This window comes from Ovis canadensis, chromosome X, assembly GCF_042477335.2.
Source record: "Ovis canadensis isolate MfBH-ARS-UI-01 breed Bighorn chromosome X, ARS-UI_OviCan_v2, whole genome shotgun sequence".
Taxonomy (NCBI): Eukaryota; Metazoa; Chordata; class Mammalia; order Artiodactyla; family Bovidae; genus Ovis; species Ovis canadensis.
Window position 1 is genome coordinate 103,398,292 of NC_091727.1, and position 16,264 is coordinate 103,414,555.

Genomic DNA, 16,264 nt, shown 5'->3' on the forward strand with positions numbered 1-16,264 from the left:
CTAACCTTGGAGACTACATTTTAGCTTTTATGGAACAGAATCAACAATTTAATGGAGAGAAATAAAAATTTATGTCTTTAATGATCACCTTGGAGAAAATGAAAGCTCTGTCAACTTCCTTGACCCAGCGTGCAAACACAAAAGGGGATGTGTGACGAAAGGTTCCTTTGCAAGACCCCCTGGGTATGGAGTGGGCTCTGGGACTCTGGGGCCCCACCTCCTTTGAGTTAGCAATTGTGCCTGGGCAAATAATTCCAGAGATGCAACGTAACTTGCTGCAGTGCTTCCAATCATGCTGCCTGCTTTTTCTTCTCACATCAGAATAGCTTGCAGAGAGTTCAATTTAATGCTGTCATTCAGTTGCTAAGCCGTGGCTGACTCTTTGTGAGCTCATGGACTGCAGCACACCAGGCTTCCCTGTCCTTCACTATCTCCCCAAGTTTGCTCAAACTCATTTGCTCAATTTAATGGGGGAAAATAAAATGCAGTAGAAATTCCTTCTGTTTGGATGAGTCGTTAGAAGGTTTTAATGATAGAGAATTCAGAAAGTCCAACCTAGCCTAATAGTTAAGTAACATGCTAAGGATGTGGACTCTCAAGCTAGACTGTCTGGGTTTAAGTATGGAAGCTCCTGTTTGCTAGCTGTGCAACTGTTAGCAAGTCACTCAACCTCTCTGTTCTTCTGTTTTCTCATCTGTACTATGAAGATAATAATGGTATCTGTATTCACAGGGTTTTTTATAAACATTAAGTGAATGAAAAGTTGTTGTGTTTAGAATTGTGCCTGGCAGATAGTGATCAATATGTAAGCATAAAATGAGTAAACCAGTATTTGTTCCCTCACTGCTAGGTCTTATGAGGTGGATTTGGTTTTTTGCATCCCACAACTACACTGAAATGTATGTATTGTTATTCCAATTATTGTTATGGAAACTGAATCTCAGACAGGTTACAGGAGTATTTTTCAGGTCATTTTAAAAATCAAATATACGCTCTCCCCCTCAGATGTGAATGGAGCTTGAGGCATGCAGGGCCGGAGGAGACTCTGCAGACCTGGGACCCAGGGCAACTCAGTGGCTGTGACTAATAGCTCTTCAAGTCTGCAACAAAAAAAATGGCCTTCAATAAAACTACATTGCAAAAAATGTGAAAGAAACAAAATGGAAAGAATAAAATAGTTGAAGAGACAGAACCTGAAGAATTTGTGGTAGAAAAAGTACTGGACCACTGTGAAGTGAATGGGAAGGTGGAGTATTTCCTGAAGTGGAAGGGATTTACAGATGCAGACAATACTTGGGAAGCTGAAGAAAATTTGTATTGTCCAGAGTTAATGGAAGTATTTCTTAATTGTCAAAAAGCTGGTAAAGAAAAAGATGAAACAAAAAGAAAATCTTTGTCTGACAGTGAATCTGATGATAGCTAATCAAAGAAGAAAAGAGATGCTGTTGATAAACCAAGAGGTTTTGCCAGAGGTCTTGATGCAGAACAAATAACTGGTGCCACAGACAGCAGTTGAGAATTACTGTTTCTCATGAAACAGAAAGATTTCGATGAGGCCGACTTGGTGCTGCCAAAGAGGCAAACATGAAGTGTCCTCAAATTATAACTGCTTTTTATGAAGAGAGACTAACTTGGTATTCTTGTCCAGAAGATGAGGCTCAATAATCGTTTGCACTGTTTCTTATATATATTTATATATGTATATAAAGTGTAGTTTGTGGTTTTTTGATTTATTAGTGTGAATAAATAACTACATTCTAATGAAAATCAAGTTTGATATGTTCGTTTTGAAGTAGTACTGGGGAAGTTACATTGGTTTTTTATTTTCCATCTGTAGCACTGGTTAATTAGAACAAATAAAAGCTTTCTGTAGTTGCTTCCTTCAGCAGAAAAGAATTTGACACCAGGGTACATTATTTTCTCAGCGTTAGAGTAAGAAATCCCTTCAACTTAAATTGAATACTTAAGACTTAAACTTTCAAATTAAATAATTTTGTAATTAATTAGACAAATTAAGCAATTTAAATTGGGTAATTTTTTAAAGATCCCTATCAGAATCTGCATCCATATCTGCATAAATGCAGTTTTATATGCAGAAACCCTGGAAGGAAAATTTTTATCACTAATAACAACCTCCCCAACCAAATGAAAAAAATAGAAAAATTCCGGTATGTTTTAACTAGTGAAGCAAAACTTAGTTAAATGGACACTTGATGATTCCTTTTGATGAACCATTATTTTACAAGAAATTAAAGTCCCTGGGCTATATTTAGGAAAGGTTGTGATATATGGGATGTCTCAGATTTATTCATGGAAACCTAATCAGATAATTTTAAGATACTGGCAATTTGTGATCTACAGGAATAAATGAGTGAACAAACTTTTCTAATCTATGCTTGACCTGCATGTTTTTTCAGACTTTACCCCAACCTATTCCTTACACGAAGGCTCAATTTTCTCAGTATTTTGGGTTACTAGTTCAGCAAAAGCCAAGAAAAACAATAACTTTGTAGTAATCAGAATGTTATTCAACTGTATGTTGTTTACTTTATTGTAAATACTGGTGAACAGTGGTCAATAAATAGTTTTATATTCCTTTTTTAAAATAATCAAATATGCTTCATGCAAAAGTGAAGATTTCTAACAGTTAGTGATGCTGAGAAGGAAGTCCAAAAGGGAGGGGATATAAATATATATTTATATATATATGATTCATTTTGCTGTACAGTAGAAACTAACACAGCATTGTAAAGCAACTATACTCAAATGAAGCCCTCTTCCATTACCCCCCAATAGTTTTCTCTTTGTAGCCCCATGGGATTTTGCTCCTCATTTCCTTGGAGGATGTGGACCTTGAACAAACTTCTGATACCAGCCTTTGCATCTTCCCTAGGGCAGTGGCTGCAGGGGCCTCCAACACCACATAGCTCAGTATAAAGTAGTCTTTAGTTTTGTCACTTCTCATTTTAAGAATGCTTCTGGAAAGCTGTAAGTCACCATAGTAGGCACACATGAATGAATCGACCATATCCTCATACATCCAATAAAAGAACCTGGGTACTTGAATCTGTTCTGAGTTCCTCCCAGAGAAACCATATTGTTTTCTTCAAGCAGGCTTTGCTGTGCTTAGTTGCCCAGCTGTGTCAGACTCTTTGTGACCGACCAGGTCACAAAGGTGGTCTGTAGCCCACCAGGCTCCTCTGTCCACAGGGATTCTCCAGGTAAGAATACTGGAGTGGGTTGCCATGCCCTTCTCCAGGGGAAGTTCCCAACCCAGGGATCAAACCCAGGTCATCTGCATTGCAGGCAAATTCTTTACCATCTGAGCCACCAGGGAAGTCCTTTCCTCAAGCATATTATGTTTAATTACAGCCTCGTTGTAGACTTTACAAACTTTGCTAGCCAGGTTGATAGTCAGCAAGCTATATAATCCTAGGTGCTGCTTGTCACTCCCAATTATCCAACTAGACCTATGAATACTTCCCTTCAGTTCAGTTCAGTTGCTCAGTTGTGTCCAACTCTTTGTGACCCCATGAATCGCAGCACGCCAGGCCTCCCTGTCCATCAGCAACTCTCGGAGTTCACTCAAACTCACGTCCATCAAGTCAGCGATGCCATCCAGCCGGTGATGCCATCCAGCCATCTCATCCTCTGTCGTCCCCTTCTCCTCCTGCCCCCAATCCCTCCCAGCATCAGGGTCTTTTCCAATGAATCAGTTCTTTGCATGAGGTGGCCAAAGTACTGGAGTTTCAGCTTCAGCATCAGTCCTTCCAATGAACACCCAGGACAGATCTCCTTTAGGATGGACTGGTTGGATCTCTTTGCAGTCCAAGGGACTCTCAAGAGTCTTCTCCAACACCACAGTTCAAAAGAATCAATTCTTCAGGACTCAGCTTTCTTCACAGTCCAACTCTCACATCCATACATGACCACTGGAAAAACCATAACCTTGACTAGACGGACCTTTGTTGGCAAAGTAATATCTCTGCTTTTCAATATGCTATCTAGGTTGGTCATAACTTTTCTTCCAAGGAGTAAGCGTCTTTTAATTTCATGGCTGCAATCACCATCTGCAGTGATTTTGGAGCCCCCCAAAATAAAGTCTGACACTGTTTCCACTGTTTCCCCATCTATTTCCCATGAAGTGATGGGACCGGATGCCATGATCTTAGTTTTCTGAATGTTGAGCTTTAAGACAACTTTTTCACTCTCCTCTTTTATTTTCATCAAGAGGCTTTTGAGTTCCTCTTCACTTTCTGCCATAAGGGTGGTGTCATCTGCATATCTGAGGTTATTGATATTTCTTTCAGCAATTTTAATTCCAGCTTGTGCTTCTTCCAGCCCAGCATTTCTCATGATGTACTCTGCATATAAGTTAAATAAGCAGGGTGACAATACACAGCCTTGACATACTCCTTTTCCTATTTGGAACCAGTCTGTTGTTCCATGTCCACTTCTAACTGTTGCTTCCTGACCTGCATACAGGTTTCTCAAGAGGCAGGTCAGGTAGTCTGGTATTCCCATCTCTTTCAGAATTTTCCACAGTTTATTGTGATCCACACAGTCAAAGGCTTTGGCATAGTCAATAAAGAAGAAATCGATGTTTTTCTGGAACTCTCTTGCTTTTTCCATGATCCAGCGGATGTTGGCAATTTGATCTCTGGTTCCTCTGCCTTTTCGAAAACCAGCTTGAACATCTGGAAGTTTGTGGTTCACGTACTGCTGAAGCCTGGCTTGGAGAATTTTGAGCATTACTTTACTAGCATGTGAGAGGAGTGCAATTGTGCGGTAGTTTGAGCATTCTTTGGCATTGCCTTCTTTGGGATTGGAATGAAAACTGACCTTTTCCAGTCCTGTAGCCACTGCTGAGATTTCTCAATTAGCTGGCATATTGAGTGTAGCACTTTCACAGCATCATCTTTCAGGATTTGAAATAGCTCAACTGGAATTCCATCACCTCCACTAGCTTTGTTCATAGTGATGCTTTCTAAGGCCCACTTGACTTCACATTCTAGGATGTCTGGCTCTAGGTGAGTGATCACACCATCATGATTATCTTGGTCATGAAGCTGTTTTTTCTACAGTACTTCTGTGTATTCTTACCACCTCTATTTAATATATTCTGCTTCTGTTAGGTCCATACCATTTCTGTCCTTTATTGAGCCCATTTTTGCATGAAATGTTCCCTTGGTATCTCTAATTTTCTTGAAGAAATCTCTAGTCTTTCCCATTCTGTTGTTTTCCTCTATTTCTTTGCATTGATCACTGAGGAAGGCTTTCTTATCTCTTCTTGCTATTCTTTGGAACTCTGCATTCAGATGCTTATATCTTTCCTTTTCTCCTTTGCTTTTCACTTCTCTTCTTTTCACAGATATTTGTAAGGCCTCCTCAGACAGCCATTTTGCTTTTTTGCATTTCTTTTCCATGGGGATGGTCTTGATCCCTGTCTCCTGTACAATGTCATGAACCTACATCCATAGTTCATCAGGCACTCTATCAGATCTAGTCCCTTAAATCTATTTCTCACTTCCACTCTATAATCATAAGAGATTTGATTTAGGTCAGACCTGAATGGTCTAGTGGTTTTCCCCACTTTCTTCATTTAAGTCTGAATTCGGCAATAAGGAGTTAATGATCTGAGCCACAGTCAGCTCCTGGTCTTGTTTTTGCTGATTGTATAGAGCTTCTCCATCTTTGGCTGCAAAGAATATAATCAATTTTGGTGTTGACCGTCTGGTGATGTTCATGTGTAGAGTCTTGGCACAGGAGCAGCCAAGAGGAGCTACCCCATGTCCAAGATCAGGGGCGGTGGCCGAGAGGAGCTACCCCTCATCCAAGGTAAGGAGTAGCAGTTGCACTTTGCTGGAGCAGTCGTGAAGAGATATCACACGTCCAAGGTAAGAGAAACCCAAGTAAGACAGTATGTGTTGTGAGAGGGCAGACTCCCTGAAACCATAATCACAGAAAACTAGCCAATCTGATCACATGGACCACAGCCTTGTCTAACTCAATGAAACTAAGCCATGCCGTGTGGGGCCACCCAAGATGGGAGGGTCATGGTGGAGAGGTCTGACAGAATGTGGTCCATTGGAGAAGGGAATGGCAAACCACTTCAGCATTCTTGCCTTGAGAACCCCATGAACAGTATGAAAAGCCAAAATGATAGGATACTGAAAGGGGAACTCTGCAGGTCAGTAGGTGCCCAATATGCTACTGGAGATCAGTGGAGAAATAACTCCAGAAAGAATGAAGGGATGGAGCCAAAGCAAAAACAATACCCAGTTGTGGATGTGACTAGTGATAGAAGCAAAGTCCGATGCTGTAAAAAGCAATATTGCATAGGAACCTGGAATGTCAGGTCCATGAATCAAGGAAAATTGGAAGTGGTCAAATAGGATATGGCAAGAGTGAATGTCGACATTCTAGGAATCAGGGAACTAAAATGGACTAGAATGGGTGAATTTAACTCAGATGACCATTATATCTACTACTGTGGGCATGAATCCCTTAGAAGAAATGGAGTAGCCATCATGGTCAACAAAAGAGTCTGAAATGCAGTACTTGGATGCAGTCTCAAAAACGACAGAATGATCTCTGTTCCTTTCCAAGGCAAACCATTCAATATCACGGTAATGCAAGCCTATGCCCCAACCAGTAACGCTGAAGAAGCTGAAGTTGAACGGTTCTATAAAGACCTACAAGACCTTACTTCCCTTAGATGTTACCAATTGGGATCCCCACTCTGGGCCCTTACCTTTATGGAAACTTTCTGGGGCTTCCACTTGTCCTAATGGCATAACAGTGCTGTGCAGCCACTCTTTGGGTAACAAGAGCAAAGTGGACATAGCAGGGATTTTGGAGTCGGACATACCTGAATTTTAAGACCAAATTGACTTGTTTAATATCTGTGGATAGTTGGGCAAGTTCACCTAATCTTTCTGAACCTCAGTTTCCTCATATAGAGAATGGAGACAATAAAACTGACCTCAAAGTGTTGCAAAAATTTAATGAGGTGATGAACGTAAAATATTCAGAATGGTACCTGGCACCTAGATCCTTAGGGAAACTTGAACTCTTATTTGTTCTAAGTTTCAATTATCACAAACTACACATTTTAATGAACATCATTATAATTTTTCCCTGAAGTTCCTTAAAACCCTTGGATGGATATTGCCTGGTCTCATTCCTCTTGACTGATCTACATTGATATAGTTTGTAAATTAGGATCAGAACATCTTATGCACTTAACATATTCTAATCTGGTACATCTATGTGATCTGATTCAAAATCCGATATATGGGGGAAAGGAGAAGGAAAGCAGCAAAAGGGAAAGTAAAAAACACATTTTCTTGACTGTGGTAGATAGGTTCCCAAAGCTTGCTGTTACGTTTTCTCCCATCCCACATGGCCTTTTGCAGTGTGGTCTTTCCATTCCTCCCATTGACAGGTGAATTTTGACTAGCCTGGTGACCTGTCTTGACCAATAGAATATGGTGGATGTGATGGTTGCATCTTGAGTGATCTTCAGTTTCTGTCTTCTTGGAACCCAGCCATCATACTGTGAGAAAGCCCTCAAAGGCTCATAGAGAGGCTGACATGAAGAAAAACCAAGGCCCTCAACCAACAACCTCACCTGAGCTCCCAGCCAGGAGCGAGCACAAATTGCCAGCCTTGTGAAGAAAGTAATTTTGGAATCTCCAGCCATTCCAGAGGCCCAGCCAATACCTCGTGAAGTAGAACCATCGATCAATCCACACAAGAAATAACAAATGGATGTTGTTTTAAGTTCTGATGCTTTAGAGTTGTTTGTTATACAGCAATAAAGCATCTGACACTGAAACATTTAGTAATCATATTGTGTCCTTGTACTTTGTTTGCTGTACTGTGCTTAGTTGCTCAGTCATGGGCAACTCTTTACGACCCCATGGACTGTAGCCCGCCAGGCTCTTCTGTCCACAGGGATTCTCCAGGCAAGAATACTGGAGTGGGTTGCCATTTCTTTCTCCAGGGGATCTTTCCTACACAGGTCAGTGTGAAGAACATATATCTAGTTTGTAATTGTGTTTTGGATTGCTGTTGTTGTTGTTTAGTCACCAAATCATGTTTGACTCTTTGCTACCTCATGGACTGTAGCCTGGCAGGCTCCTCTGTCCACGGGAATTCTCCAGGCAAGAATACTAGAGTGGGTTGCCACTTCCTTCTCCAGGGGATCTTCCCTACACAGGGATCAAACCCACATCTATTGCACTGGCAGCTGGATTGTTTACCACTGAGCCACTTGGGAAGCCCTTTTGGATTGTTCATCATTGATAAAAAAAAATCTTCCTGCTAAAAGAAGTGGGAATCATTGAGTTCCCTGTGAGACATTCACATAGAGGGACAGACACCTTCTGGAGGACAGTGTATGTCTTTTTGGGCCACGACTTTGGATGCTGCAATTGATTTTCCTTATCTTTGCATCAAAATGTTATTTCTTGTTCTGTTTTGGGTACAGACAGGAATCTGAGGCCTATCAAAGAAGCATACGTACAAAAATCCTAATATAAATGGCACGTGTGAAGCATAATTCTTCATTTATTCATTCAAAAGTCATTGCCTCCAACTGGTGCTAGGCACTGCTTTCACATGCCAAATAGGTTCTTCCTCTCTCAAAGCTCAAGTGCTTTATTGGTGTGAAAATTCTAAAACTTTAATCTACCATAGTAAGACTAGAGATTTCTTTCTTGTTTCACCATTATGGGAGGTCTCAGCTCCTGGTTTCATTGGTTTAAATCTATGATTGTACAAATGTAATCCAGCATCTTGTACAGTTAAGTAAGGCCTTCTACAATATGCTCTATTAGAAATTATCATTTGGCATTGAACCCTGTAATGACCTAGATGAATGGCCCTCTCCTTAGCAACAGCATTTACTTGGCAAATGCTCTTATTCTGTATCTAGCCACTAAGATGCATGAAGGGAAATGGAAACTATTGTTTAGACCGACCCTAAATGACAATCTTCTCTTGGAAAACAATCTTAATCACCAATTATTGTTCAGTTCATTGTATCTAGATATGAAAAGTATCTGATCAGAGGTAGCTAGAATTTTCAATTGCTGTTAACAAATTCTGAATAAGAGCAAATTTGTTTTCAAGGCAAAGGAGCAAATGTTCAGTTGATTCATTGTTGCAAATAAATAATTAGAAAATTGGACTAGAAAGTAAACGGTCTTCAGTGAAAAGCCACTTGAAAACTGACTCTACTCACTGCAAGCCCTGGGCCCAACTATTTCTTCACTTGGCCCTTCTAACCTACTTTTTTTTTTTTGTCAAAAAAATATTAACCCCAAATGAGAGTGTTCAAAGAATATTCATAGATAAAGCAAGCATGTGATGCAGGCCACTGCATCCCAATTTCATTTAAACTATAATTCATTATTTTTTCCTACACTCATTCAAGAACTCATTGTTCAGTATTCTTTCATCATTCTGTGATTAGAACAATTTGTATCTGTCCCTTCTACATTGGCCAGATAATGAAATAATCATTTGTGCATCTATGCAGTATTTTACACTTATTGTTCACAGTTGGATTCACTCTGTAAAGCCATTTTATCATTCTCTAACAAGGAAGGGAATCTCTGAAGCATCTGAATTTATTTGACAAATATTTATTGGGTACCTACTATGTGCCAGGTACTGGAACAACAGGCAAGAATCTTCATCCTCTTGGAACTTGTAAGCTAGAGAGGAGAAGAAACAAAAAGTAAATAAATAAGTAAAATACATGGTGTCTAGGTGGGTTTAAAAGTGCTATAAAAAAAGATAAATGGAGACAGGATGAAAAGTGTTTGGCAGGAGATGTGTGTAATTTGCAGTAAGATTATAGAGGAATGTCTATTGATAAAACTGTTTAAACAAAGACAAGAAGGATGTGAGAGAGGCGATAAACTATGGATACTTGACAAAAAGCTTTCCAGGCAAAGAGAATAACAAATGCAAAGGCCCTGAGGCAGGAAGAAGCTTAGATGTGCTTGAAGAAAAATAAAGAGATCCTTTGTATGGAATGAAGTGAGAAAGAAGGGTAGGAAATAAGATAATGGAGAAAGAGAAGGATATTGTTCAGGAGTGCTTTGCCCTTTAGATGAGGAATGAATTCTATAGCTGGTTATAATCTTACATTTTAACAGAATCACTGTTTGCTGTCTTGAGAACTGACTACAGAGCAGTAGAATCAAGAAGAGGAATTAGGAAGCTACTGGAGTAATCTAGGTGAGATATGATGATAGCTTGGACCAAGGTGGTAGCAGTGGATAGCAGTGAGCAGATATTTTGTAGGTAGGAACTGCAAGATTTGCTATCAGACTGTGGGGGGGGGGGTGGGGCGTGAGAGAAAAAGAAAGCAAGGACTCCAAGATTTTAGCCTGAGCTACTGTTAAGTACTGAGTTGCTGTTTACTAAGACAGAAAGACTGATGGAGGAGCTAGTTGTACTGTAAAAATAAGGAAATTCATTTTGGACCTGTTAAGAGTGAGGTTGTTTGTTGCAGGGCCCAGCAGTGAGGCCAGGTAAGAACCACAGGATTGGAGCTCTACCAAACATAGCTAATATTCAATTCACATATCTCTCAGTTTATTGCACCTAATTAGCATACAATAGAGGTTAGTCAGAGGAGGGAAAATAGAAAAGGGGAGGGAGTAAGGAAACACTCTGGGGAGAAGTCCAAGGAGAAAGTGGCTCTGCGGGAGCAGGGGTCTTGGGCTATACGACAGCTTGAGAAGGCCTCTGGAAGCAAGCCTCTGAAAAGTGGTCCTCCAGGAAGGAGCCTCCAAGTCCCTCGTCACAGTGGTCCCATGTTAAGGGTAAGAGTTACTTCAGGACAGCATGGGGTGGCGATCTATTTTTTCATTTTTCTTTATTTTTATTTTCTGTCTTTTTTTAAATTGAAATATTGAAAGTCGCTCAGTTGTGTCTCTTTGCGACCCCATGGACTATATAGTCCATGTAATTCTCCAGGCTAGAATACTGGAATGGGTAGCCTTTCCCTTCTCCAGGGGATCTTCCCAACCCAAGGATGGAGCCCAGGTCTCCCACATTGCAGGTGGATTCTTTACCAGCAGAACCATAAGGGAAGCCCAAGAATACTGGGGTGGGTAGCCTATCCCTTCTCCAGCAGATCTTCCCAACCCAGGAATTGAACCATGGTCTCCTTCACCACAGGCAGATTCTTTACCAACTGAGCTATCAGGGAAGACCTGAAACTGAAGTATAGTTGAGTTATAATATTGTGTGGTTTCAGGCATACAGCAAAGTGATTCTGTTAGTTACATATATTTTTCAGATTATTTTCCATTATGGGTTCTTACAAGATATTGAATACAGTTCCTTGCATTATATAATTGCTTGTTGCTTATCTATTTTATGTATAGTATTTTGTGTCTCTTAATCCCATACTCCTAATTTATCTCTCTTCCCTTTCTCATTCTGTAAGCATAAGGTTTTTCTCTGTATCTGTGAGTCTCTTTTTGTATTGTTATATTCACTAGTTTCCTTTTTTACATTCTACATACAAGTGATATCATAGAGCATTTGTCTTTGTCTGACTTAGCTCACTAAGCAAGTCCACCCATGTTGTTGCGAATGTTAGAATTTCCTTCTTTTTTATGACTGAGTAGTATTGCATTGTATATATGTACCACATCTTCATTTTCCATTCCTCTGTTGATGGACATGTAGGTAGCTTCCATATGATGGCTATTGTAAATGCTGCAATGAATATTGGGGTGCACGTATCTTTTCAAATTGTGGGTTTCTCTGGATATATACCCAGGAATGGGATTGCTGTGTTAAATGGTAGTTTTATTTTTAGCTTTTTAAGGAACCTCCATACTATTCTCCATGGTGACTGCACTAATTTACATTCTCACCAACAGTGTAGAAGGGTTCCCTTTTCTCCACACACTCTCTAGCATTTACTAATGATATTTATAGACTTTCTGATGATGGCCATTCCACCAGATGATAACTCATTTACATTTCTCTAATAATTAGTGATGCTGAGTATCTTTTCATGTGCCTGTTGGCCATTAGTATTCTTTGGAGAAATGTCTACCTAGATCTTCCCATGTTTTGATTGAGGTGTTTGCTTTTTTGGTATTAAATTGTATGAGCTGTTTGTATATTTTGGATATTAACCTCTTGTCAATCTCAGCATTTGCAAATATTACTCAGGGGAGAGGGTCTTGGCTTTACCAGTTTCTCCTTCTATTCCAGGGCATTGTCCAACAAAGTTATTATCTAAATTAGTACTCCTTGTTTATCACTTTAAGACACTCAGAGTTCTACAGTGAATGTTTCAAAACTACTGTGGAAGTTCACATTGGCCACTGTGACTATTCTGAACTACTTAGGGTCATTTAAATAATATGAGTTTCACACAGATGAATAGGAATCATAACACAAATCACATCATAACAAAGGCACATACTAGACCTTCAAGAAGAGATGTCTAGTAGGCAATTGATTATATATGACTGGAGTAGAGGGGTGAGATCTGGTCTTGGGAGTCATATTATGGAGTCATTGTTCAAGATGGCATTTAAGATATGAGAGCAAATGAGATCACTCCAGGGGTCAAGATGGATAGAAAAGAGACTCAAAGCCTGAGCCTGTGCATTCCAAATGAAAGGGAATCAGGAACCAGGAAGAGGTCCTAAAACAGTGCGGTTAGTTGCAGCTGTTTGAATGTTGCTGCCTGGAAATGGACAAAAGAGTATATGTCTAGAAGCTTGGTCACTCTACCTGATGCACTAACAAAGACTCTCTAATGGAAGGGAAATAAGTAAAGGAAATAATTCTTTGTATTTAAAATACTAGAATCACAGATTTTTTGAGCTCTAAGGTACCTTAGAGATCATCTAGTTTAACTCTTTCAATGTGCACAGGTGGAAACTGAGGTAAGGGTCACAGGGCTGTTAGATATCCGGCTAGAACTCAAGCTGAAGTTGCTTGGGAACTGTCCAAGTCCCTGAGGAAACTAGGGCACCATGAATGAGAATATTCCAAAAGATGCAAACTTTGAGAGGCACCAAATCAAGATTTCCTCTCAGTGTCAAGAGTTGAGGTAAATAAAAGAATTATGATATCAGAGAGGAATATTGCCAGTTAGTGTTTCCATTTCTTTTTTATAAATCTGTTTCTAGTCAAATAAAAAGACATATGTTTTGCTCTCTGGATATCACATATGTTAAGACAGGCTTAATTGTTAGAAAAGGTCAGAATCTGCATTTCAGTGTTACAGTGAGCTGCTATTTCCCTCAGAAACTTCGTAATCACTTATTCATCAAGATGTTCTGATGTTGAGTGTTTTCTAGGTCACAAGATTATGTGTCATTGTATGCTAATAAATCACCCATCGGTGAACGACAGTGTCAATTTAAGCTTGTTCTTTTTTTTAAGTGTGAAAAATAAAAATAAGCATTAACTTTCAGTCCTCTACTCACACCAAATTGCCAGCCTGTGGTAGAAGGAAACTTATTCAATAAATCACCTTTCTCACTTACATTAGAAACCCTATAATAATCCATTTGTTCGGTGCATATTTGGGCTTATTTTTAAGATTTTTATCATATCCCATTAATTTGTTAGCCTAGTCTTACTACAGTAACATAGTTTTTCTTACCATATCCTTGGAAAGCATTTTAATATCTGGTACAACTAGTCACCTCTCATTTCTTTTCTTGTTCAAAATGGTTTTGGAAATTTCCTCATGATTATTTCCTCAGTCAGTTCAGTCACTCAGTCGTGTCCAACTCTTTGCGACCCCATGAATTGCAGCACGCCAGGCCTCCCTGTTCATCACCATCTCCTGGAGTTCACTCAGACTCACATCCATCAAGTCCATGATGCCATCCAGCCATCTCATCCTCTGTCGACCCCTTCTCCTCCTGCCCCCAGTCCCTCCAAGCATCAGAGTCTTTTCCAATGAGTCAACTCTGCGCATGAGGTGGCCAAAGTACTGGAGCTTCAGCTTCAGCATCATTCTTTCCAAAGAAATCCCAGGGCTGATCTCCTTCAGAATGGACTGGTTGGATCTCCTTGCAGTCCAAGGGACTCTCAAGAGTCTTCTCCAACACCACAGTTCAAAAGCATCAATTCTTCGGCGCTCAGCCTTCTTCACAGTCCAACTCTCACATCCATACATGACCACAGGAAAAACCATAGCCTTGACTAGCCGGACCTTAGTCGGCAAAGTAATGTCTCTGCTTGTGAATATACTATCTAGGTTGGTCATAACTTTTTTTTTCCCCCATAGGAAGGTTTTTTTTTTTTTAATATATATTTCTTTCTTTCTTCTTTTTTTTTTAACTTTAAAATACTGTATTCGTTTTGCCATACATCAACATGAATCCGCCATGGGTGTACATAAGTTCCCACTCCTGAACCCCCCTCGCACCTCCGTCCCCATACCATCCCTCTGGGTTATCCCAGTGCACCATCCCCAAGCATCCTGTATCCTGCATCGAACATAGACTAGTGATTCGTTTCTTGTATGATATTATTCCAATGCCATTCTCCCAAATCATCCCGCCCTCTCCCTCTCCCACAGAGTCAAAAAGTCTGTTCTGTACATCTGCATCTCTTTTGCTGTGTTATTTAGTTTATAGGCCACTTTCAAATGATTTCTAACTTTTCTTCCAAGGAGTAAGCGTTTTTTAATTTCATGGCTGCAATCACCATCTGCAGTGATTTTGGAGCCCCCAAAAATAAAGTCTGACACTGTTTCCACTGTTTCCCCATGTATTTGCCATGAAGTGATGGGACCAGATGCCATGATCTTCGTTTTCTGAATGTTGAGCTTTAAGCCAACTTTTTCGCTCTCCTCTTTCATCAAGAGGCTTTTTAGATCCTCTTCACTTTCTGCCATAAGGGTGGTGTCATCTGCATATCTGAGGTTATTGATATTTCTCTCGGCAATTTTGATTCCAGCTTGTGCTTCTTCTACCCCAGCGTTTCTCATGATGTACTCTGCATAGAAGTTAAATAAGCAGGGTGACAATATACAGCCTTGATGTACTCCTTTTCCTATTTGGAACCAGTCTGTTGTTCCATGTCCAGTTCTAACTGTTGCTTCCTGACCTGCATATGAATTCTAAATAAATTTTGGAGTTATATATTCAAGTTTCAAAGTGAAATATTATATTAGTATATTTTGGCCACTATATTGAGTATTTAGAGTAATTGATTTTTTAAATCTATTTACACATTCTTATACAAGAATGCATGCATGCTAAATAGCTTCAGTTGTGTCTGACTCTGCAACCCCATGGACTACCATGGGGTCGGGCTCATGGCGACAGGCTCTTCTGTCCATGGGATTCTCTGGGCAAGAATACTGAAGTGGGTTGCCATGCCTTCCTCCAGGGGGTCTTCCCGATCCAGGGATTGAACCCACGTCTCCTGCATTGGCAGATGAGTTCTTTACCACTAGTGCCACCTGGGAAGCCCCCTATACAAGAATATGTATGTCTTTTTCATTTACCAAAGTTGTCTTTTATGGTTATCGGTAAAGTTTTATAACTTTTTTTCTCATATAGGCCTTGTACATATTTTGTTAACCAGGTCAAGGAATTTAACCTTTACTACTACTACTGCAGGTCAGGAAGCAACAGTTAGAACTGGACATGGAACAACAGACTGGTTCCAAATAGGAAAAGGAGTACGTCAAGGCTGTATATTGTCACCCTGCTTATTTAACTTCTATGCAGAGTACATCATGAGAAACGCTGGGGTAGAAGAAGCACAAGCTGGAATCAAAATTGCCGAGAGAAATATCAATAACCTCAGATATGCAGATGACACCACCCTTATGGCAGAAAGTGAAGAGGAACTAAAAAGCCTCTTGATGAAAGTGAAAGAGGAGAGCGAAAAAGTTGGCTTAAAGCTCAACATTCAGAAAACGAAGATCATGGCATCTGGTCCCATCACTTCATGGCAAATAGATGGGGAAACAGTGTCAGACTTTATTTTGGGGGGCTCTAAAATCACTGCAGATGGTGACTGCAGCCATGAAATTAAAAAACGCTTACTCCTTGGAAGGAAAGTTATAACCAACCTAGACAGCATATTGAAAAGCAGAGACATTATTTTGCCAACAAAGGTCCATCTAGTCAAGGCTTTGGTTTTTCCTGTGGTCATGTATGGATGTGAGAGTTGGACTGTGAAGAAAGCTGAGTGCCAAAGAATTGATGCTTTTGAGCTGTGGTGTTGGAGAAGACTCTTT

The 16,264-nt window shown here is 40.0% G+C and overlaps 1 pseudogene; it reads left to right on the forward strand.

The window, feature by feature from the left end:
* Nucleotides 1–1,114: 1,114 nt before the first annotated feature.
* On the forward strand, nt 1,115–1,493 carry LOC138930026 (chromobox protein homolog 3-like; annotated as a pseudogene).
* Nucleotides 1,494–16,264: the final 14,771 nt, after the last annotated feature.